Source organism: Gossypium arboreum, chromosome 10, assembly GCF_025698485.1.
Source record: "Gossypium arboreum isolate Shixiya-1 chromosome 10, ASM2569848v2, whole genome shotgun sequence".
Taxonomy (NCBI): Eukaryota; Viridiplantae; Streptophyta; class Magnoliopsida; order Malvales; family Malvaceae; genus Gossypium; species Gossypium arboreum.
Window position 1 is genome coordinate 108,824,538 of NC_069079.1, and position 21,862 is coordinate 108,846,399.

A 21,862-nucleotide genomic window follows, 5' to 3' on the forward strand; every position below is an offset into this window, starting at 1 on the left:
TTTCCACTTTAAGGGGAAACCATTAAGGAAGTATTTTTATTTAATTGAATCTCGACAATGCGGGGTACATCTCGTGTAATGATGAAACTCACTAAGTTCATCTGAACTTACGACGGTTGTTTTGCTATTGTAAGATATACATAATAAGGGACTCGAGGAGGGACCAAGCCAGATCATTTGGAATCGAAGATTCATTTAAGTAGAGTCAAGCACATAGGAAGGGAGCACCCTTAGGAACTCTGCCATGGGGGTGAATATATTGTAATTATGTAGTTCCTTAAGAGTGGAGTAGAGACAATGAACTTTATTTATAAATTTATGTGTATGATTCTAATCAACTAACTTATAGGCATGTTTGCCTTAATACAACATGGAACTTACTTATCAAAACATACCAAATGGTACTAATCATGCCATTCAACCAAAGTGCCATTTCACAACAATTCCAACAAATTACAAAACTTATACAATATGCATATTCAAACCATAATCTCAACTTCCATAATTCAAACACAAAACAAGCAACACATCAACCATATTAATGCTAATTTTGTACATCCCAAAATATGCCAACATAAGCTAAATCAAATGGTCATATTTACAACAAAACATATAGGCCAACATTAGCCAAGAATACCTACACATGCCATTATAACCAAAATTAAACATCCGAAATATACTAAAAGAACCAATGGATAGTGTGATAGAGCTTTGACAATCTTCCAACCCAAACGAGCTTCTAATTCACTATAAAACACAAAAATAACATAGAGTAAGCATTTAAACTTAGTAAGTTCGTATAGCTTAGAATTTAACTTACCTTTTAATCAAGTAATAGGTAAGTACTAGGCATATCCCAACACATTTCGGGCAAATGCCTAAACATATATACACCAACCATATTAGCCATGTAAATACATATATGAACCAATAATCATGGATGAGCTCAACAATTAATCAAATTCCATATACATATATCATCCATTTTATATATCTATATATCATGTAGCATTATTTCTATGTATTTCATATGTATACCTGTAATAGTTCGTATTGAACTCATATCATTTCATATCAAAACATTGCTCGTTAAACCGTTTAGAATACCATTGGATACCCAGGATAGCTTACACATAGTGTGCTAGCTTATATAACTGTAATTCGTCAATTCATGTACATGTATACTCATATGAGCTGAGAATCAGTGTCTCATTTGAGCTAGAGATTGGTATGCTCTCACGAGCTATAAATCGGTAACCCTAATAACATGTCATTTGTATCCTACGGATTCCTAAGGCTCAAACGGGGCTCAAAATCGTCGTATTTCATTGGATATGCTCTCGATAATTATATATGACAAATCATAACATCTATATATTACAATTAAAAACATATAAACACAATTTAACTTCACAAACTTACCTTGATGAGTATACGTATATACATAGGAGATTAATCCGAGACTTTCTCTTTGCCCCAATCTAACTCCGTACGGGGTCTAATTGGATCTATACAGATAAATTTAATTCAATTTATCATATAATTCATTTAATTTAATCCAAAACATATTTTTGGCAAAATTATAATTTTGCCCATGTACTTTTAAATTCTTTACAATTTAGTCCCTAGCTCATAAAATGAAAATTTATACAATTCATGCTTAACCCACTATAGCCGAATTTCATATAGATCCTTAGAAAACCCTGTATTTCATTTTTTTCACAAATTTACCATGTATAATTCCTATTTTTCAATTTAATCCCTATTTGATATTTTTACCAAAAATCACTTAACAAAAGTTGTTTATCTATCAACAACTATCCATTTTATACCATCAAACAACAAAAGAAACCAATATTAATTCATGGAAAAACTCAAATCCTTAAACGGTTTTACAAATAAGTCATCGAACTAGCTAGATTAAGCTACAACGATCCCAAAAGCATAAAAATAATTAAAAACGAGATGAAAATTCACTTACATGCTAAGATTTTATGCAACCAAATGGAAGAACCCTAAATAGCTTGTTTTCTACTTCAATTTTCGGTGAAGAACACATTGGAGAAGATGAGAAAATTTTTGGTTTTATTTAATTTAGCGTTAATAACCTATTTACTAATTTAACCTTAAAAATATTCATAATTTCACTTATACCAAGCCATCGCATTCCACTAACTCCAATAGTGGTATAATTACCATATAAGGACTTTTACTTTAAGGTTCTATAACTATTTAATACCTTTAGCTACTAAAACTAAACTTTTGCATTTTATGCGATTTAGTCATTTTTATCAAATTGAGCATGTAAATGGTAAAATTTCTTAACGAAATTTTTATATGGTAATACTATCATACTGTAGGAAATAAAATAATAATAAAATAAATTTTTGACCTTAGATTTGTGGTCCCAAAACTACTATTCCAATTTCACTAAAAACAGGCTGTTATAGAGAGAATGGCTGGAAGGAAATCGCTCAACGATCTATCTGCCAGTTGATAGTGTCGGGAATAGGAAAATTCCACTACAGTGATTTAAGAGAAACATCACAAATGAGCAGGGAATTGTTGTATTATTATTATTTAATTGAATCTCGACAAGGTGGGGTACGTTTCGTGTAATGATGAAACTAAGTTCATCTGAACTTACAATGGTTGTTTTGTGATTGCAGGATATACAGAATAACGGACTCGAGGAGGGACCAAGCCAGATCATTTGGAATCGAAGATTCATTTAAGTAGAGTCAAGGGCATAGGAAGGGAGCACCCTTAGGAACTCTGCCATGGGGGTGAATATATTGTAATTATGTAGTTTCTTAAGAGTGGAGTAGAGACAACGAACTTTATTAAGAAATTTATGTATTTGATGTAAGTTAATTTATTAATAGGTAATAAAGTTTGATTTCGAAATAGTAAGATCATAGTATAAACATTAATACGGTTACATTGTGATGCACTTTTGGATCGGTGATTGGGTCGGGTGAGGGTGTTACAATACAACTCAAATTCTTTGACTGTAATGAAAATGACTTAAGAAGATCAAAGCTCAATGACCACCACCACTCTTTATTGAAACAATCAGATGACAGTTTAAGTTTTAAGATGAAAAAGAAAATATCAAAAGCACAACATTAAAATCTGACCCGTCTTTAAGGGAAGCATGAAAATTCAAAGCAACCTATATCTTAGTTGCAAGCATCGGGATTAGCTAAGAGGTAAGCTTCAATGGCTTTGTAAGCTCCCTCACTCCCTTTAATGAGAGCCTTGATTTCATCTTCAGTGATTACATAGTCACCAATGATGTAAAATTTCATCGAGCTCTTGCAAGCAGTTCCTCCACCTACAATGCCTCAAACTTATTCTCGTAGTTGATTTTCTCAAGCTTGTCCCCAAAGGCCCACCTTCAATCAAAGCAGAATCGTACAAAAATTTGTTTTCATCATGTCCTCCAATCTGGTGCTTCATATATTGGAATGGAAAGCCTAAACAAATAAAATACTTGTTATCCGACATACTCGTGTTGACCGCATTGCAAAGAGACCATAGAAAGTGAAAAAAAAATGAAAGAACTAACCTTCAACAAAGTTGATCTTTACGATACTTCGAGGGCGGGATTAGCTTCAACCTCAATACTCTTGATTGCATGAGGGGCAGCTATGGGCGGACCTTGTCGACTTCAAGAACGAAGCCCTTGAAAAGCTGGCGGGAGCGACTAGGAGGTAGACTCATAGTTATAAGAGACAACACCCATGATTCTTGGGACTTTGAGTTGAAAGAAAAGAATAAATGGATGATTGAGTGAGAGTTTGAGGTGTGAGATGATTGAGAACCAAGATGCTATTTATAGACTAATATTTATTCTCATCTTTTAATTAGATTTATATCCAACATTGTTATTAATATTCATTGAATTGGTACTAGTCAAATGAAATGACGAACTTATTAAATTGCAAATTGGTGACTAAATATTTTATCGGTTTGTGATCTCCTATTTATTTGCTTTATATCTCTTCAAAATGTATTTTTTAAAAAGAAATATATAAAGATAACATATATTAGATATTCATTTAATTTTAAATATATTTAAAAATATTTTATTAGTAATTATATATTTTAAAATTAAATTTTAATCGATAAATAGAAATTTTGGTGGAATCGAATTAACCTGAAATTAAATTTGCACTTTTGTTCATTTTGCTGATGAATTAATCCTTTGTCAGAATGACGAGAAAACTTGTAGAAAAGAAATAAATGAAATTTTCCATGTCAACTCCTTTTGGTAATTAATATGTAAAATTCGGATGCTTAGAATTAGGGACTTAAAGTAGGAGTGAGCAAAACTCGATTTTATTCGAAAAAATCAAAAAGAAAATCGTATTTTGAGTTAATCGAATCGAGTTATTCGAGTCAACTCAAGTAAGTAATTCGAGTTCGAATCAAGTTGAATTTTACAATTCGAATAACTCGAATAACATAATGGTGTAAATACCCATTTGGTCCCTGTCAATTTTGAAAATGAGCAAATTAGTCTCTCTCTTAACAAAATTACAAAAATAAATTCAAAATATTTATAAAAGTTCTAAAATTTATATTTTTTAAAAAATTATAATAATTTAAAAAATTCTAGAGAATATAGAAAGAAAGTTAAAAATTTAAACATTTTCTAAAATAATTATATTAGGACCTAAATTATAAGTTAATTAAATGATTGAAGTTTATCATACTAAAGTATCTGGTTTCAAATTTATGTGCTCCAACATGGAATTAATTATCTTGTAATAAGATTTTAATTTGACATGTTTAATTTTTTTAATTTAACACGAACAATTATACTCAATTCGATTCAACTCGAATCTCCTTTTACTCGATCCTATTCAAAAAAAAAATTCAAATCGAATTAGGACTAGTCGATCCTTTTACTCGATCCTTTTACTTGAAACATTATTTCTCAATATTATTTTAAATGAATTAAATTATTAATATTAAATATGCATAGAATCATAGGACTAGTCGGTGCTTCATGTTGAGCATTTTGGATCAGTTGATTTTTTTGACCTCAACTTCTTTTCATCTATTCCTATAACAGACTAATATTTATATAAGCATTTTCCTCTCTCTCTCTATATATGAAGTCATCAATTGGCAATTACTTAGACATATCTGGGATGCTTTTTTTGACTAATAAAAATTAATAACATTATTGGATATAAATCCAATTAAAAATTGAAAATAATCAAGTTCTTAAGTTTCAATTTCAGTCTATAAATACTATCATAGTTTTCTAGCTTCCCACACATCGAAACACTCGCTCATTCACTCACTCATCCATTCATTTCTTCTTCTTTTCTTTCAGCTCAAAGACAAGACTACAAAATTCCAAATAGCTTTAGAACAATGGGAGTTGTCACTTATGAGTTTGAGGTAACCTCCCCAGTCGCCCCAACCAGGCTTTTCAAGGCCTTTGTTCTTGAAGGTGCCAAGGTTTACCCCAAGGCTGCCCCTCATGCAATTAAGTGTTGAGCTCGAAGGTGATGGTAAGCCCGGAAGTATTGTAAAGATCAACTTTGTTGAAGGTTAGTTACTTCTTTAATTTTCACTTTCTTTTAGCTCTTTTCTTCTTTTGGTATCTGTTTGACATGAATATGTCAGATAATAAGTATTTTATTTCCTTAGGTCTTCCATTCCAATATATGAAGCACATGATTGGAGGACATGATGAAAACAATTTGTCATACAGTTACAGCTTGATTGAAGGCGGACCTTTGGGGGACAAGCTTGTGAAAATCAGCTATGAGAACCAATTTGTGGCTACTGCAAGCGGAGGAAGTGTTTGCAAGAGCTCGATCAAATTTTACACCATTGGCGATTATGTAATCACCGAAGATGAAATCAAGGCTCTCATTCAAAGGAGTGAGGTAGTTTACAAGGCCATTGAAGCTTTCCTCTTGGCAAATCCCGATGCTTGCAACTAAAATATTAATTTGTCTTTCCATTGTTATATTAATAAGAGTGGTGGTCGTCAGGATTTGATCATCTTTATGTTTATTATACTCAAAGAGTTTGAGTACGTTGTATTATTTTTATATATATATAATGAAATAAAATCAACATATAAACTTGCAAAAATAACTGGGTTTTAGCCGGTATATATTTTACAAACATTCTACAAATTTTCTTTCATACATCCGTTGTGTCAACGAAATCTCGAGGTTAACATTTTTTATTTTTGGTAATTGAATTAGTATTTAAAATCGAATAGAAAGAATAAAAATTGCAACACTGCAATCATGATGTAGCCATATGTTTTCACTTTTACTTATAGCTACAATCTACAAAGAAACTTACTTACGATACTATGTATAATATTTACATTACAAATGGAAGTCACACAACTGCAACTGTCAATTGAAAATCATTTTATGGGGATTTCACTCTTGTTTTATGCTTCCTTTCATTTCTCGCCCATTAAATATAGTCGTACATGACTAATAATAGGAAGCTAATTATCAACACAGGAATTTATTATTTTGAAAGTTGGCGGTTCTTTATATGTATTTTTTAAATAAGCTAAGATAAAAGAAACTAGTAAAGCATAAGAACCCAAGATAAGAAATAAAGATAAATATTTGATAAAAATTTGGCTTTGATTGTAGCTAACTAATAATTTGGACAACTGCATGCCCATCTTTGGTATCCAAAGTGCATATATTCCATTTCCCTCCCTCCTCGTCAATTTCAACATCATCCCAGTCATGTATGTTGCCGGAATGAATACCATCCGGAAGGAGCAGGGGCAAATATTTCGTTTCCCTCCCTTCTACTATCTCCCATCCACTTCCTTTAGATTATTTCTTTGAATTCCAAAAAATTCCAGGGCTCTGGAATGTCCCCTCGGAAGATTTGGGCAATTACGTCCTTTACATCATATGGGAAGCTTTCATTCCAAGGCTTGGAACCTTCCCCCTGTTTCAAAACCATTGTCCAAGTCTGACTCCTTGTAACCCTGCACCTCTTCATCCATAAGAAGGTACTTGAATACTTTTCGTTCCGTGGCAGTTTCAAGGGCTACCATCTGGTTAGGTTTACTAAGGATTTCCATCCTATCAACAAAGCCCAAGAAGAGATTGACGCCTACACCATTATGGCATGCATCGTTCCATAATCCATAATTATTATAAAGTCTAGGGACCCTTTATTTAATTATTCCATGGATAGTTGGGCTTCTGGTTAACTGAATTTGGGGTCTCCCTTAATAGGACAATTTAGCTTCAAAATTGAGCAGCAGGCTTGACTGCTTCACTGATTTGATTTCCAAGCCGGGTCAAGTCTGTCCATTATCCATAATTCTAATTAATTTTAGATGTCCATAGCTAATTAATTATCAACCCTCATTCGTATGGCTTTTTTCTACAGAACACTACCTAATAATACACTAAAACGACATACTTTTATGTGTTAATTACATATATATTGTAATAACTCAAATTTACCTGGGCCCATGAATAAATAAAAAACAAATAAAAAATAAAATAACAGTTTTATACAGTCCATGTACAAAGCCCAAAACCTGGTTACATCTTTAACCCAATAAGCCTACACCTAGTTATACCTAAACCCACTAGCCCGTTACACTCTTGACCCAACTCAGTGTAGCCCAACTGGCCCTAAAAGCCTGGAAACCTATACCCGGTTACACCTTTAGCCCAAACACCTAAAACCCAACAGCCCCAAAAACCCAAACCAGATCCAAATGCCCAATCGTCGTGCCTCTTCGTCTCGTGCCGTTCCAGTAGCCCTCCATCAGCGCCGTGACTCCAGCTCCATCTCGTGCCGTAATCGACGCATTTACTGCCGGATTCCTCGCTGTTACCTGCAAAAAGGGAAAGAAACAACAAAGACGAAACAAATATGGGAAGAAAATAAAATTGAAATCTGTAAAAATATTGTATAAGGCTATAAAAGCCCGAAGGGAAATAATGTAAAAGGGTTTTTTTTTTGAAAAAGAAATAAAAAAAGATATACGGAAATATTCAGAGAGATACAAGCAGTTTCTCAAAGGTGATTTAATCTTGTACCTTGTTCTTTATTTTTCGAGGCGCATACGAATTATTTTTGCAAAAATATTGTTGAGGTTTAAAAGGAAGGAGAGGTTACCTGTGCTTCGCTTGAAAGGATGAAGGTTTTAACCTCGGACCAGCGCGGCGACGGTGGCGTGTGGTGGCGTATCTGAGTCTTGCCCATAGTCGGAGACCGGAGCCCGGGCTACCCTCTTTTCTCTCATTTCAGAGAATTTCAAATTTTTTTAATGGGGCTTCTGAAATGAATTTCAGGCTATAAAACTGGCTTAAATAGTGTAATCAAAACGGTGTCGTTTTACTTAATATGATAAGTACCAAAACGACACCGTATAGATCCAGGATCCGCGCGTTGACTCGAGATCCGGGTAGGATCCGCACATTTTTTTAAAGGGGCTAATTGCCCAATTGATCCTCCTGCATCTTTAGTTTTTTTTTTAAATTCATTTTTTTATTTTAAATTGGCCCTAACCTTTATATTTTATTTCAATTTAGCCCTGATGGCCATTAAAATTCATTCTGAAGAATGACGCCGTTTTGGGATTAGGGCAAATTGCCCAGTGAGTCCCTTGTAATCTTGGGCGCGTTCCAATTAGGCCTAAAATCTTTTATTTTTTTTATTACCCCTAAAACTTTAGTTTTATTTCATTTTAATCCTTTTAAATATTTTTTCATAATTAATTAAATACTTTATATATTTATAAATATTAGTTATATAAAATAGCTTTAGACAAGACTACAAAACTCCAAATAGCTTTAGAACAATAGGTGTTGTCACTTATGAGTTCGAGGTAACCTCCCCAGTTACCCCAACTAGGCTTTTCAAGGCCTTTGTTCTTGAAGGTGCCAAGGTTTACCCTGTTAGAATGTGACCCTCCATGCATCTCACGCACAGTCATCATCGACCAAGCGAGCGAGGCCAAGACCGAAGCTGTCGAGCCACTTTGTCTTTGAAAAGTCATTTATTTTGTTTCTGTTGTAACCATAGTTTATGTAATGTGTTCTAGTTCATTTTTAAACTTAGTTTAGTTTACATTTGATCTAATTTCATGATGTAGGAACTAATGACCAACTTTACTCAAGTGTACAAGTTTAGTTTTGTAAGTTCCAATGTATTAGTGGTAGTTGGTATAGTTTAGTTGTCTTTATGCTGATTTTGAGAAGAAAAAAGCTTGGTTTATGTATTGGCATTATGCCATTGTTCAAGTTAATGAATCATTATCAGTTTTCATTCATTTTTATGCTCCATTTTTCCTTTGTTTCATTTATGTTCTTGTTTTCTTCCACAAGCCACGAGGCTTGCTGCACAAGCTTCTTGTTCTTGCTTGCTGTTTGTTTCAAGATCTAACAATTGGTATCTAGAGCCACATTCTTAGAAGACCTGTTGTAATTAAACATCGAACAAGATGGCTTCATCAGGTTTTTCTCCTACAACACTTGCAGTTTTTAATAGTGAGGGATTCCACATTTGGATTGTCAAAATGAGAACTTACCAACAGGCCTTCGATCTGTGGGAAGTGGTGAACACTGATGCTGAGCCTGCTCCACTTAGAGCCAATCCCACTATGGCTCAAATCAGACAGCATGCAGACGAAAGGACCAAAAGGCACAAGGCCATGTCATGTATTCAGAACTGTGTTTCTGATGTTATCTTCACCAGGATTTTGACTTGTGAGACTCCCAAGTAGGCCTGGGACAAGCTCAAGGAGGAGTTCCAAGGCACTGAAAGAACAAGGCAGTAGCAGTTGCTAAACTTGAGAAGAGACTTTGAAAATCTCAAGATGTAGGAAGAAAAGACAGTGAAGTAATACTCAGACAGGATAATGGCTATGGTCAACAGCATAAGATTGCTAGGAGAACAGTTCAGTGAGGCAAAAATTGTTGAGAAGGTGCTCTCAACACTGCCTAAAAGATATGAGGCAAAGATCTCACCCTTGAAGGATTCGAGAGACCTGTCAACCATCTCTCTAACTGAGCTCATTAATGCCCTCTATGCCCAGGAGCAAAGGAGAGCCAGTAGAATGGAAGAGCACTAGGAGGGTGCTTTTCAAGCAAAGGCCAAAGCAACCTCAAGCACCTCAGCCTACAAAGGAAAGAAGAACTAGAGAATCAGGCCTAAGCCTGATGCTGCAAGAGGAGGAGATCGACTCTGCAGATTTTGTAAAAAGCTTGGTCATCTAGAGACCAGATGCTGGTTCAGGCCAGATGCTGTGTGTCAACACTGCAAGAAAAAGGGCCATGTTGAAAGGGTCTGCAAAGAAAAAGGCAGACCTGGTCAAAACCAACCACAACACAAGAGTGAAGAAGCTCGAGTGGCTAAAGACAGTAGTGACCATGAAGAGTAGGTCTTTGCTATGTCATGTTTAGCTAGTCAAGGCAAAGGCTCAAAAGGATGGTTGCTAGACAGTGGTTGCACTAACCACATGTCACCAGATGTTAGCATCTTCAAAACCTTGGATAGATCTTGCAAAACCAAGATAAAAATTGGAAATGGTCAGCTCATTAAGGCTGAAGGCAAGGGAGATGTGCTAATATGCACCTCCACAGGAGACAAAGTCATAACAAATGTACTGTTAGTACCTGAGATTGACAGGAACCTTCTCAGCATTGCATAATTTCTCAAAAGGGGCTACTCGGTTATGTTCAAGGGCCAGGAGTGCCAAATCACTGATCCAAATGGATCAAGCCTCATGACAGTCACCATGAGTGACAAATGCTTGGAAGTCAACTGGTCAGGTGACTCACACTTAGCCCATGTTACTTCAATAGAAGACGCCAAGCTTTGGCATCAAAGACTTGGTCATGCCAACTTCAAATCCGTGGTTCGGATGGTTAGCAAAGAAATGGTTGAAAACTTCACCAATACAGTTCAGAATGAAGATGTTTGTGAGGTTTGTTAGATGGGAAAGCAAGCCAGGCTTCCATTTCCTGCAAACACCACCTGGAGAGCATCAAGCAAGCTGGAACTGGTACACAGTGATGTTTGTGGCCCCATGAGGACTGAATCACTTAGTGGCAACAGGTATTTTATTCTCTTTATTGATGATTGTACCAGATATTGCTGTATTTATTTTTTGAAGCACCAGTCTGAGGTAGCTCAAGTGTTTGTGAAGTTCAAAGCTGTAGTGGAAACAGAAATAGGCTGCAAGATAAAGACCATTAGGTCAGATAATGGAGCTGAGTACACCTCAGCTCAGTTTCAAGCTTTGTGCAATGATGCTGGCATCAAACACCAGCTAACCAATGTTTATACACCTCAGCAAAATGGGGTGAGTGAAAGAAAAAATAAAAGCCTTATGGATATGGCTAGGTGTCTCCTATTTCAGAAGAATCTGCCCAAGACAATGTGGGCTGAAGCAGTTTACACTACTGCTTACATTCAGAATAGGCTACCAATCAAAGCACTTGAGCACAAGACTCCATTTGAAGCCTGGTTTGGATCCAAACCTTCATTAGCTCACCTGAAAGTCTTTGGTTGCCTAGATTACTACCATGTACCAGCTGTGAAGAGAGACAAGCTGTTAAAAAGAGCCAAACCTGGTATTCTGGTAGGCTACAGCTCAATCAAAAAGGGTTACAGGATCTTGGATCCCTTAACCAACAAAGTTTAAGTGAGCAGGGATGTGGTATTTGATGAGAAGGCTTACTGGAATTGGAAAAGAAAAGAACCTGAGGCCATTTCTGAAGAACTCATAGTAGATCAGTTTGAATCTGACCAAAATGATCGTGACATGGCTATTGATGATGAACCAGTCAGGGGTACAAGAACATTGGCTGACATTTATGAGAGGGCTCATATTGCACAAGAAGAACCAAGCTACTTTGAAGATGTTGAAGCTCATGAAGGCTAGAAACTAGCAATGTCTGTTGAAATAGCCATGATTGAGAAGAACCAGGCATGGGAACTGGTTCCTAGACCAGCCAAGAGGAAGGTTATTGGAGTAAAATGGGTCTATCGAGCCAAACAAAATGCTGATGGCAGCTTGAACAAGTTAAAAGCTAGGCTTGTTGTCAAGGGGTTCAGTCAAAGATATGGCCTAGACTACATGGAGACTTTTGCACCAGTAGCTAGGCTAGACACAATCAGATTGCTAGTTACTTTGGTTGCACAAAGGTAATGGATCATTCATCACTTGGATGTAAAGTCTGCATTTCTCAATGGCTTTCTTGAAGAAGAGATTTATATTGACCAACCTCAAGGTTTTGTTGTGATAGGCAAAGAGAATATGGTATACAGGCTCAAAAAGGCCTTGTATGGCCTAAAACAAGCCCTAGAGCACGGTATACAAGAATTGATAGCTATCTAGTCAATTTGGGATTCAAGAGAAGCATCAGTGAGCCAACCTTGTATGTCAAGAAGAAACAAGATGAAACACACCTTATTGTGTCCTTCTATGTAGATGATCTTTTGGTGACAAGAGGTGACCAAAGTATATTGGTTGATTTTAAGGCCAAAATGAAAGACAAGTTTGAAATGTCTGACTTGGGACAGATGACCTACTTTCTTGGAATGGAGGTGAGCAAACTCATTGTGGAATCTTCTTGGGGTAGAAGACATTTCTTTGCAAAAATTCGAGCAAATTCTCTATGGAAAACTGCAAGCCAACAAGCACACTAATGGCTATTAGAGAAAAACTATCAAGTCAAGAAGGCTATGAACAGGTCAGTGAAGCTGATTGTAGAAGTCTTGTCGGTTGCTTGTTGTATATGACAGCAACCAGACCAGACATTATGTTTGATGTTAGTATACTATCAAGCTTTATGTATTGCTGCAACAAACAACACCTTCAAGTAGCAAAGAGAGTGCTTAGGTACATCAAAGGCACCTTGAACTATGGATTAAAATTCAGCATGAGTGAAGACCTGAAGCTGATAGGTTGCACTGACAGTGATTGGGCTGGTTCAAGGGATGACATAAAAAGCACTTCAGGTTATGCATTTACACTTAGTTTAATAATGTTTTGCTGGAGTTCAAAGAAGCAAAATATAGTTTCTCAATCTACAGTAGAAGCTGAGTATGTGGCTGCTGCTGGAGCAGTGAATCAAGCCATTTGGCTTAGGAAAATCCTTGCTGATCTAAACCTATATCAAAAGGAAGCAACAGAGATCTATTATGATAACATGTCTGCTGTTGCAATTGCAAAGAATCCTGTCTTCCATGGTAGAACCAAACATTTCAGCATTAAGTTGCATATGGTAAGGGAGATGGAACAAGCTCGAGAGATAGAGCTGGTTCATTACAATTCAGAGGACCAAGTTGCTGATATTTTCACAAAGGCCTTAAGTACTTTAAGGTTCATTAAGTTAAGAAAAGAACTTGGTGTTAGTAGCATGGAGACCAAGGAGGAGTGTTAGAATGTGGCCCTCTAGGCAGCTCACACACCAGTCATCAGACCAAGCAGAGTAGGCCAAGACCAGAAGCTACCAAGCCACTGTGCTGAAGCTGTTTATTTTGTTTCTTTTGTAACCATAGTTTATGTAATGTGTTCTAGTTCATTTTTAAACTTAGTTTAGTTTACATTTGATCTAATTTCATGATGTAGGAGCTGATGACCGACTTTACTCAAGTGTACAAGTTTAGTTTTGTAAGTTCCAATGTATTAGTGGTAGTTGGTATAGTTTAGTTGACTTTATGTTGATTTTGACACGCAAAAAGCTTGGTTTATGTATTGGCATTATGCCATTGTTCAAGTTAATGAATCATTATCATGTTTCATTCATTTTTATGCTCTATTTTTCCTTTGTTTCATTTATGTTCTTGTTTTCCTTTGAAATTCTGTCTTTGTTTCTTCCACAAGCCATGAGGCTTGTTGTACAAGCTTCCTCTTCTTGCTTACTGTTTTGTTTCAAGATCCAACAACCCCAAGGCTGCCCCTAATTCAATTAAGAGTGTTGAGCTCTAAGGTGATGGTAAGCCCGGAAGTATTGTAAAGATCAACTTTGTTGAAGGTTAGTTACTTCTTTAATTTTCACTTTCTTTTAGCTCTTTTCTTCTTTTGGTATCTGTTTGACATGAGTATGTCGGATAATAAGTATTTTATTTCCTTAGGTCTTCCATTCCAATATATGAAGCACATGATTGGAGGACATGATGAAAACAATTTGTCATACTGATTCTGACTTGATTGAAGGCGGACTTTTGGGGGACAAGCTTGAGAAAATCAGCTATGAGAACCAATTTGTGGCTGCTGCAAGCGGAGGAAGTGTTTGCAAGAGCTCGATCAAATTTTACACCGTTTGGGATTATGTAATCACCGAAGATGAAATCAAGGCTCTCATTCAAAGGAGTGAGGTAGTTTACAAGGCCATAGAAGCTTTCCTCTTGGCAAATCCCGATGCTTGCAACTAAAATATTAATTTGTCTTTCCATTGTTATATTAATAAGAGTGGTGGTCATCAGGATTTGATCATCTTTATGTTTATTATACTCAAAGAGTTTGAGTACGTTGTATTATTTTTATATATATATAATGAAATAAAATTAACATATAAACTTGCAAAAATAATTGGGTTTTAGCCGGTATATATTTTGCGAACATTCTACAAATTTTCTTTCATACATCCGTTGTGTTAACGAAATCTCAAGTCTTTTTTTTTGGTAATTGAATTAGTATTTAAAATCGAATAGAAAGAATAAAAATTGTAACACTGCAATCATGATGTAGCCATATGTTTTCAACTTTTACTTATAGCTACAATCTACAAAGAGAATTACTTACAACACTATGTATAATATTTACATTACAAATCGAAGACACAAATTGCAACTGTCAATTGAAAATCATTTTATGGGATGTCACTCTAGTTTTATGCTTCCTGTCATTTCTCTACCATTAAATATAGTCGAACATGACTAATAATAGGAAGCTAATTATCAACAAGCTAAATCAGGAATTTACTATTTTGAAAGTTGGTGGTTTTTTATGTGTATTTTTTTAAATAAGCCCAGATAAAAGAAACTAGTAAAACATAAGAACCCAAGATAAGAAATAAAGATAAATATTTGATAAAAATTTGGCTTTGATTCTAGCTAGCTAATAATTTGGACAACTGCATGCCCCTTTTTGGTATCCAGAGTGCATATATTCCATTTCCCTCCCTCCTTGTCAATTTCTGCATCATCCCAGTCATGTATGTTGCTGAAATGAATACCATCCGGAGGGAGTAGGGGGCAAATATTTTGTTTCCCTCCCTTCTACTATCTCCCATCCACTTCCTTTAGTTTATTTCTTTGAATTCCAAAACATTTCAAGGCTCCGGAATGTGCCCTCGAAAGATTTGGGCAATTACGTCCTTTACATCATAGGGGAAGCTTTCATTCCAAGGCTTGGAACCTTTCCCCTGTTCAAAACCATTGTCCAAGTTTAACTCCATGTAACCCTGCACCTCTTCATCCATAAGAAGGTACTTGAATACATTTCAAGGACTATTATCTGGTTAGGTTTACTAAGGATTACCATCCTATCAACAAAGCCCAAGAAGAGATTGATGCCTTCCTCACTATGACATAACATGCATTGTTCCTCATTGATATCTATTCCCAAGACAAAATAGTCAACTCGCACAATTAATGTCCTCTACATCCCTTCTATCTCTTCAGGCGCGCCCCTATACACTTAAAAGGAAAACACCACTTCAATTCTTACAAACCATCTATTAAAAATGGCAGGTATTCATTCAAACCATCCATTGCAAAAGGCGAGTCTACACACAAACTATCCACAAAAATTGGGTGGTTATCAATTAACTAGATTTTGAAAACATGAGGTCTGTACAAGGAAGAAGAACAAAAGACACCAAAAAAGTTGAAAACTACCACTTGTTAATCAATGGAACAGTATTTTCAATTAGCAACAATTTGAAAATGAAAAGAGAATGCATAGGCATAAACCACAACTCTAGCAGCACTATATTTTTATTTATTTTCAAGGAATTCTCCTCCGTACCCCTAATCGGAGTACCCTTACGAGGTACACCAAATGATCTAGTTCCCCCAGTTGTTGAATCTATTCCCTTCCCACCCTTCTCTAAATCGTCTAGGTAAGATCTTGACCTCCTAGTTGTTGGAAAAAATCTCGTTTAAAAATGGTTTTCTGTCACAATGGAAAATTAAAAATTTGAAAACGGAGTTGGTTTGTGATGTTTATTGTAATAAACTTTTACTGAAAAGCACTTATGCTTTGTGCTAGACAGATCTTTGATGTTCCACCATGGACTTATATTTGACTTAAGTTGAAATTTTTTAGCACGTTACTTGTCTTCTTCTTTTTTGTCTAATGTGGTACCTGTATTTGATGAAAAATATATTTTTTGGCATTTTAAGATAACAATGTTGAATTTTGAATGCTTAATTCAAGTTTTACATTTGATTCGATAAAATTTTATAATTAGTCAAAAATACTAGCAATTAACTTTCATCAAATTAACCTTGAAACCCAATTTAAATCACATTGATATATTCAAAAATAGAAAACTAGAAAGAAATTTGCTAAAAATAGAGCCAATCCCCCTTCCCATGGTCGGCCACCTTGAGAAGAGGAGTTGATGGTCATTAAACTAACTAAAAATTTGACTCAGGCAAGCGCACCTATCGAACAGTAGTATAGTTATAGTGAGACCGAAAATATCGTATCCACAAGTACTAAAAGTACTAGTAATTACTATCTTTTTAATATCTAGCCTAATAATTAAGAGAATTTTTTAAACTAAGACTAATTATCTAATTAACTAAAATTACGACAGAGATTAAAGTTGGAAAATTGTTTTTAGAAAATCGATGGAAAAGACAATACCTAAGGAAGAATCCACCTAGACTTCACTTATCACTTCTGAATTAGACGATTTATTCACTTGACTTAATCTGTAGAAATCCCTGATTTATGTTAATATCTCTCTCGAGACTAAAAACAACTGACTCTAGGTTGATTAAACGAAATCTCTTTCTAATTAAAACCCTTATTATCGTATTAACTCAATCTATAGATTCCCTTATTAGATTTGACTCTAACCCGGCAGATTTATGTCGTCCTATCTCTAGGATTGCATGCAACTCCGTTTAATTATGGAGGATATACTCTTAAACAGGGACTTTTGCTCCACTGAATAAGCACATCAAAACCTAAATTAATATCCTGGAATATTAAAGCAAGGATTAGAACTCATAATTAAGAATAAGACAAGTATTTATCATATAATTCAAATAGTAATAAGATCCGTCTTAGGTTTCAACTTCTCTAGGTATTTAGGGAATTTAGTTCATAGTAATAGAAAACATCTCAAAATTGGGAAAATAAAAAAACATAAAGAAACCCAAAGAACTTGTAAGGAAATTGAATGGAAATCTTTAGTCTTGAAGTAGATCCTACTTCCGAGCTGATTCTGATGGTTGTCCTTGAGTATTTTCTACCTTCTACTCTGTGTGTCCCTTTTGATCCTCTTCTAAGGTGTTTAAATAGACTTTGGAATGCCCAAAATAGCCTAAAATTATCCTTTTCCGAGTAGAATTAGTCTTGAGCTCGACAGGGACACAGTTGTGTGCCACGCACGTGTGAGGGTACTCAAACCGTGTGCAATTCTAGCTTGGTTTAATGTTGAAACAGCCATGACATACGGGTGTGTGGCCTACCCGTGTGCCGCACACAGCGTGTAGATTACCAGTGTGGAAGTGCCTAAGCCATGTGAAACACTGAATTAGGCCCAATTTGTCCATTTTTGGCCCGTTTCTTACTCTTTTTGCTATCCTAAGCTCTTCTGAGTATAAAACATAAAATTAAAGGATTAAAAGTATCAAATTCATTAAATCTTATGATAATCCTTCCAAAAATATGCCAAGCATAGGGTAAAAAGATGTATATATTATGGTTTTTCAAATATCCCCACACTTAAGCATTTGCCTGTCCTCAAGCAAAATCTTCAAGTCTCAATTAAAATAAATTCTTCTCAACTTATAATTTTCATCAATAATGATTCAAAATGATCCGCAAATAATCATACATTGAGAATTCAACTAAAAGAACATCAAAGTTTCAAACAATCCAAGTTGAGCGTTTTAATTATAAAAATCATAGGTATCTCCCCTTATCTAAATAATTACCTTTAATTCCAAATCGACAAGAGTTGGCATCCTCACTAAAGATTCACTCAAATCACTCAAAGTGTTTAAGGTTCAATAATTAAGCACTCAATAGTCAAACATGAAAAGTTATTACCATAGGCTTGCATGAAAAATCAAATCTCCACCACTATAAATGAAATGATACACAAATCAAAAGGTCTTTAGCAGGGTTGTAATGGGGCTTGAGTTAAAGGTGTGGATAAAGGCTAAAAAAGAGGGTTAGAACTGAGATTAATTTAATAAGTTACCAAACTTAGAATAATAAAGCTAATTACTGAATTACAAACAATTTCCAGAATTAAGACTATCAAAAAGTAATGAAATGAGCTTTCTTTTCTCGAAATAGTAACTTTAACTTATCCAAGTTCTTTATAACAATATGTAATTATATGAATATAAATATACAATTTTTTTAAAGAATAAGAACAAGTACAATAAGGAAAGTGCATAATAAGAAATAATTCAGCAAATGGAATGAACGAACATTAGTTAGTTACCTAATCAAATCAAATCTCGATAAAAAGAAGTTAATGAAAAGGAGAAATTCTTAACGAATCAAAAGGGTTAAGTTGTGGGTTAACATTAAGGGAAAAATCAAGAAACAATGGTTAAGGCTCAAAGAGGTTCGCTAAGGGTCAATTATGTGGGTAGGCTTTTTATGGGGTAAGTGGGTTAAAACCTAAGTGCCTTTATGATCTTGGTATATCAAATCAATGGTGTGGTCTCGACATGTATAATCAAAGCAAGTTCTAGAATAACAAATCAGTAATGACACACTCATAAGCAATAATAAAAGTGAGCAAGAAAGGATATATGCTCTAAAGGCTTAAGATCTCACAAAAACTATAGCTTTTGATGTCAATCCTGTGAATTTAGAACTTCAAGATAATACTTCAATTCAGGGAAACAACCTAGTAATTTTAATTATCAAAAGTCAACTTATCATGTTTGATTCTCTAATGTCTTAAGGTTAAACAATCAATGTACAATTACCTATGATTTAATTCAAAACATATCAACAAAAATTATAAATCAATCAGAATTCACTCTAATACTAATATGAGAAAATTATTTGAGAACGAGATAAAATTCAATTATTTTCTAATAAACATATAAATAATATGTACATTATCCTCAATGTACGAAGATAGATAACAATAATATAAGCATAAAATCAGAAGAGAGGGAGAGAAGCGAAACTGCCCTGAATTTTTTGATGAAATCCTTTGAATAGTGACAGCTTGAGTTGTAGATAAGGCTAATGAAAGGCATGATTCTGATTTACTAATAATAAAATAAACACCACTATGGAAAAGAATTAAGGGATTACTTGATAATAACCATAAAGATAAACATAGTTCAAAATATAAAACAGAAGTCTTCAAAAAAATAAATAAAAGAAAACTAAATAATAAATAAATAAAATAAATAGACTCAGAGGTCCTCATCATCAAATGCGCCAGCGTCACAAGGTGGTGGTGGTGGTGGAGGTGAGATGTGGAAATGCTAGCAGATCTATTGCAGAGTTGCCTCGATATTGTCAAACCTCGCAAAACACTATTGCTCAAAGCGAGTGAGTCACTCGGATATATCGGTCACGGTGGCAGCAAGAGGTTAGTAACTCAGTGGTGGCAGTGGGTGTGGGTCCTCGTGAGGGGAAGGGACATCATCAGTAATGTCCTCTGGCTCATCCTGGTCATCAGAGTGAACAAGTCTGTACTGAGGGGGTCGAATCCACGGCATTGCTTTATCATCCTCATGTGGATCATACTAGGAATTCCCTGAGGAGCCATCTAGCCTACTAGTGTGAGTGTCGATGACATCTCTAGAGTGTTGAAGAGGCTGAAGTGTCGAGAGAGACGAGTCACGTAGGGACCAAGACAGATAGGACCCCTCCAATGGCGATTCGTCTGATGGCGAAAAGCAAGCACTATGAAGTATGCCAAATAAAAAATGTGGCCAGTCGCCATGTTCCAAAGATAGTATGCATCAGTATTTCTTACAACTCCTATGCTCTCTCTCCTGCCAGTCAACGTGTGAGCTAATAAGGCGTGGATGTATCGTAAAGCCGGAGAAAGAGATGTCGCCTTCGAGCGAATCATGTCATAATGGATCTGACTAGCTGTGAGATTGGTCCAACAGCATGAAGGTGAGTAATAGATGTGACGGTGAAGGTGAAGAAAGTTATCGGCACCTATAAACTCATCGGTGTAGATGCCTGAAGCTGCGCCAAGCTTAGGGACGCTCATATGTCGCACTAAGCCACCAAATCGGAAAGTGATAGTACCAGCCTCACTATGGGTATTCATCACATGCTATAGATGGAAAGTAGTGCCAAACTCCAAGGTAAGCTCTGAATAGGTGGGCTCGTTCATCGCAAAGAACCAATCCCAAGGGGCTGTGGTAATAATTACGCGTACATCATCAGCCAAACGGACCTGCTCTAGCGTAGCCCAACCAATGCAACGCCCCACACCGAGGGGTCATACACTGAGAAGCTAATATAAATCCTCCTGGTTGTTCGATGAAAATTGGATCAAAGGGTGGCAAGTTGCGACCAAAGCGCTTGATGAGGAGGTCCCACCGGGACCTTTCCTCTTTTTAGAAGTGGGGACGACAGTCTTCTTGCCTTGTGCGTTTGTCATTGTGTTCCTAAAAATTAAAATAATTTATTAGTAATAAGGCATCACCAAATATTCAATCCACATGTCTAATTAGAAAGACCCGTAGTTATAAAAATATATCCCGCATAGAATATGTACTAAAGAAGGTAGGGACCTAAAGAGCAAAAACTATATGCATGACTAATATAATGTTGATAAGAAGAAAAAGTGAAACAATAATACTAATTAAGCAAAAAGATGCAAAAGAAAAAGTTAAATATTATTTTATAAGAACAACTAAACCAAAATGAAACATATTGATGCAAATAGGGAAAATATTGTATTAATACTAAAAATAGCATAATAGGATAGAGTAAAGAACAAAATGAAAAATCGAAAACCACAACCAATAAAATAGTAATAAAGGAATAATAATCATAATAATAATAATAATTAATAACAAATATAATGAATAATAATGATAATAATAATAATAAAGAATAATAATTAAAATAAATAAATAAATAAAAATAAAGGGTAAAAGGCAAAACTAACTATATGAAGGGTGGTCGATCGAAGAAAGGGCAACAGTGGACCGGGGCAAGGGTGGGTGTTGGGGTTGCTAGTTGGGGGTAGGGGCTGTTGCTGAAGCGCACGCGAGGTAAGGGTGAGGGTGGTGCGCAATGGCTTTTGGGGCGTGGGGTGAGCTAGTGGCCGTGCGGGTAAGAGAAAAATGAGGAAGAAAGAGAAGAGGGGAGAAAGGAAAAGAAAGAGGAAGGAAAGAAAAGAAAGGGAAGGAAAGAAAAAGAAAGAAAAGAAGAAGAGAAGGAGAGCAAGGAGAAGAGTTAGGTGGTGGCCGGATTTAGGGCAGGCGGTGGCTTAGGGAAGAAGAGATTAGAAAAAAAACAAACTAGGAAAAATATGAAAAGAGGATTAGGGTTAAATTGGGGCACGGTCGTGTGAGGCCCGTGTTGGGCCACATGCCCGTGTGGCTCATGGTTAGCCCGTGTTTGTTGTGAAAATTTAATACCCATTCATCACACGGCCTTAAACACGCCAGTGTGTCCCAACCG

General features: G+C 35.6%; 3 pseudogenes; 2 read left to right on the forward strand and 1 right to left on the reverse strand.

Annotated features, from left to right (window-relative positions):
• Window positions 1–3,062: 3,062 nt before the first annotated feature.
• Window positions 3,063–3,844, reverse strand: LOC108467829 (major pollen allergen Bet v 1-G-like; annotated as a pseudogene).
• A 1,449-nt stretch (window positions 3,845–5,293) lies between these two features.
• LOC108467838 (major pollen allergen Bet v 1-F/I-like) lies at window positions 5,294–6,126 on the forward strand (annotated as a pseudogene).
• Window positions 6,127–8,598: 2,472 nt separating this feature from the next.
• Window positions 8,599–14,562, forward strand: LOC128279315 (major allergen Pru ar 1-like; annotated as a pseudogene).
• Window positions 14,563–21,862: the final 7,300 nt, after the last annotated feature.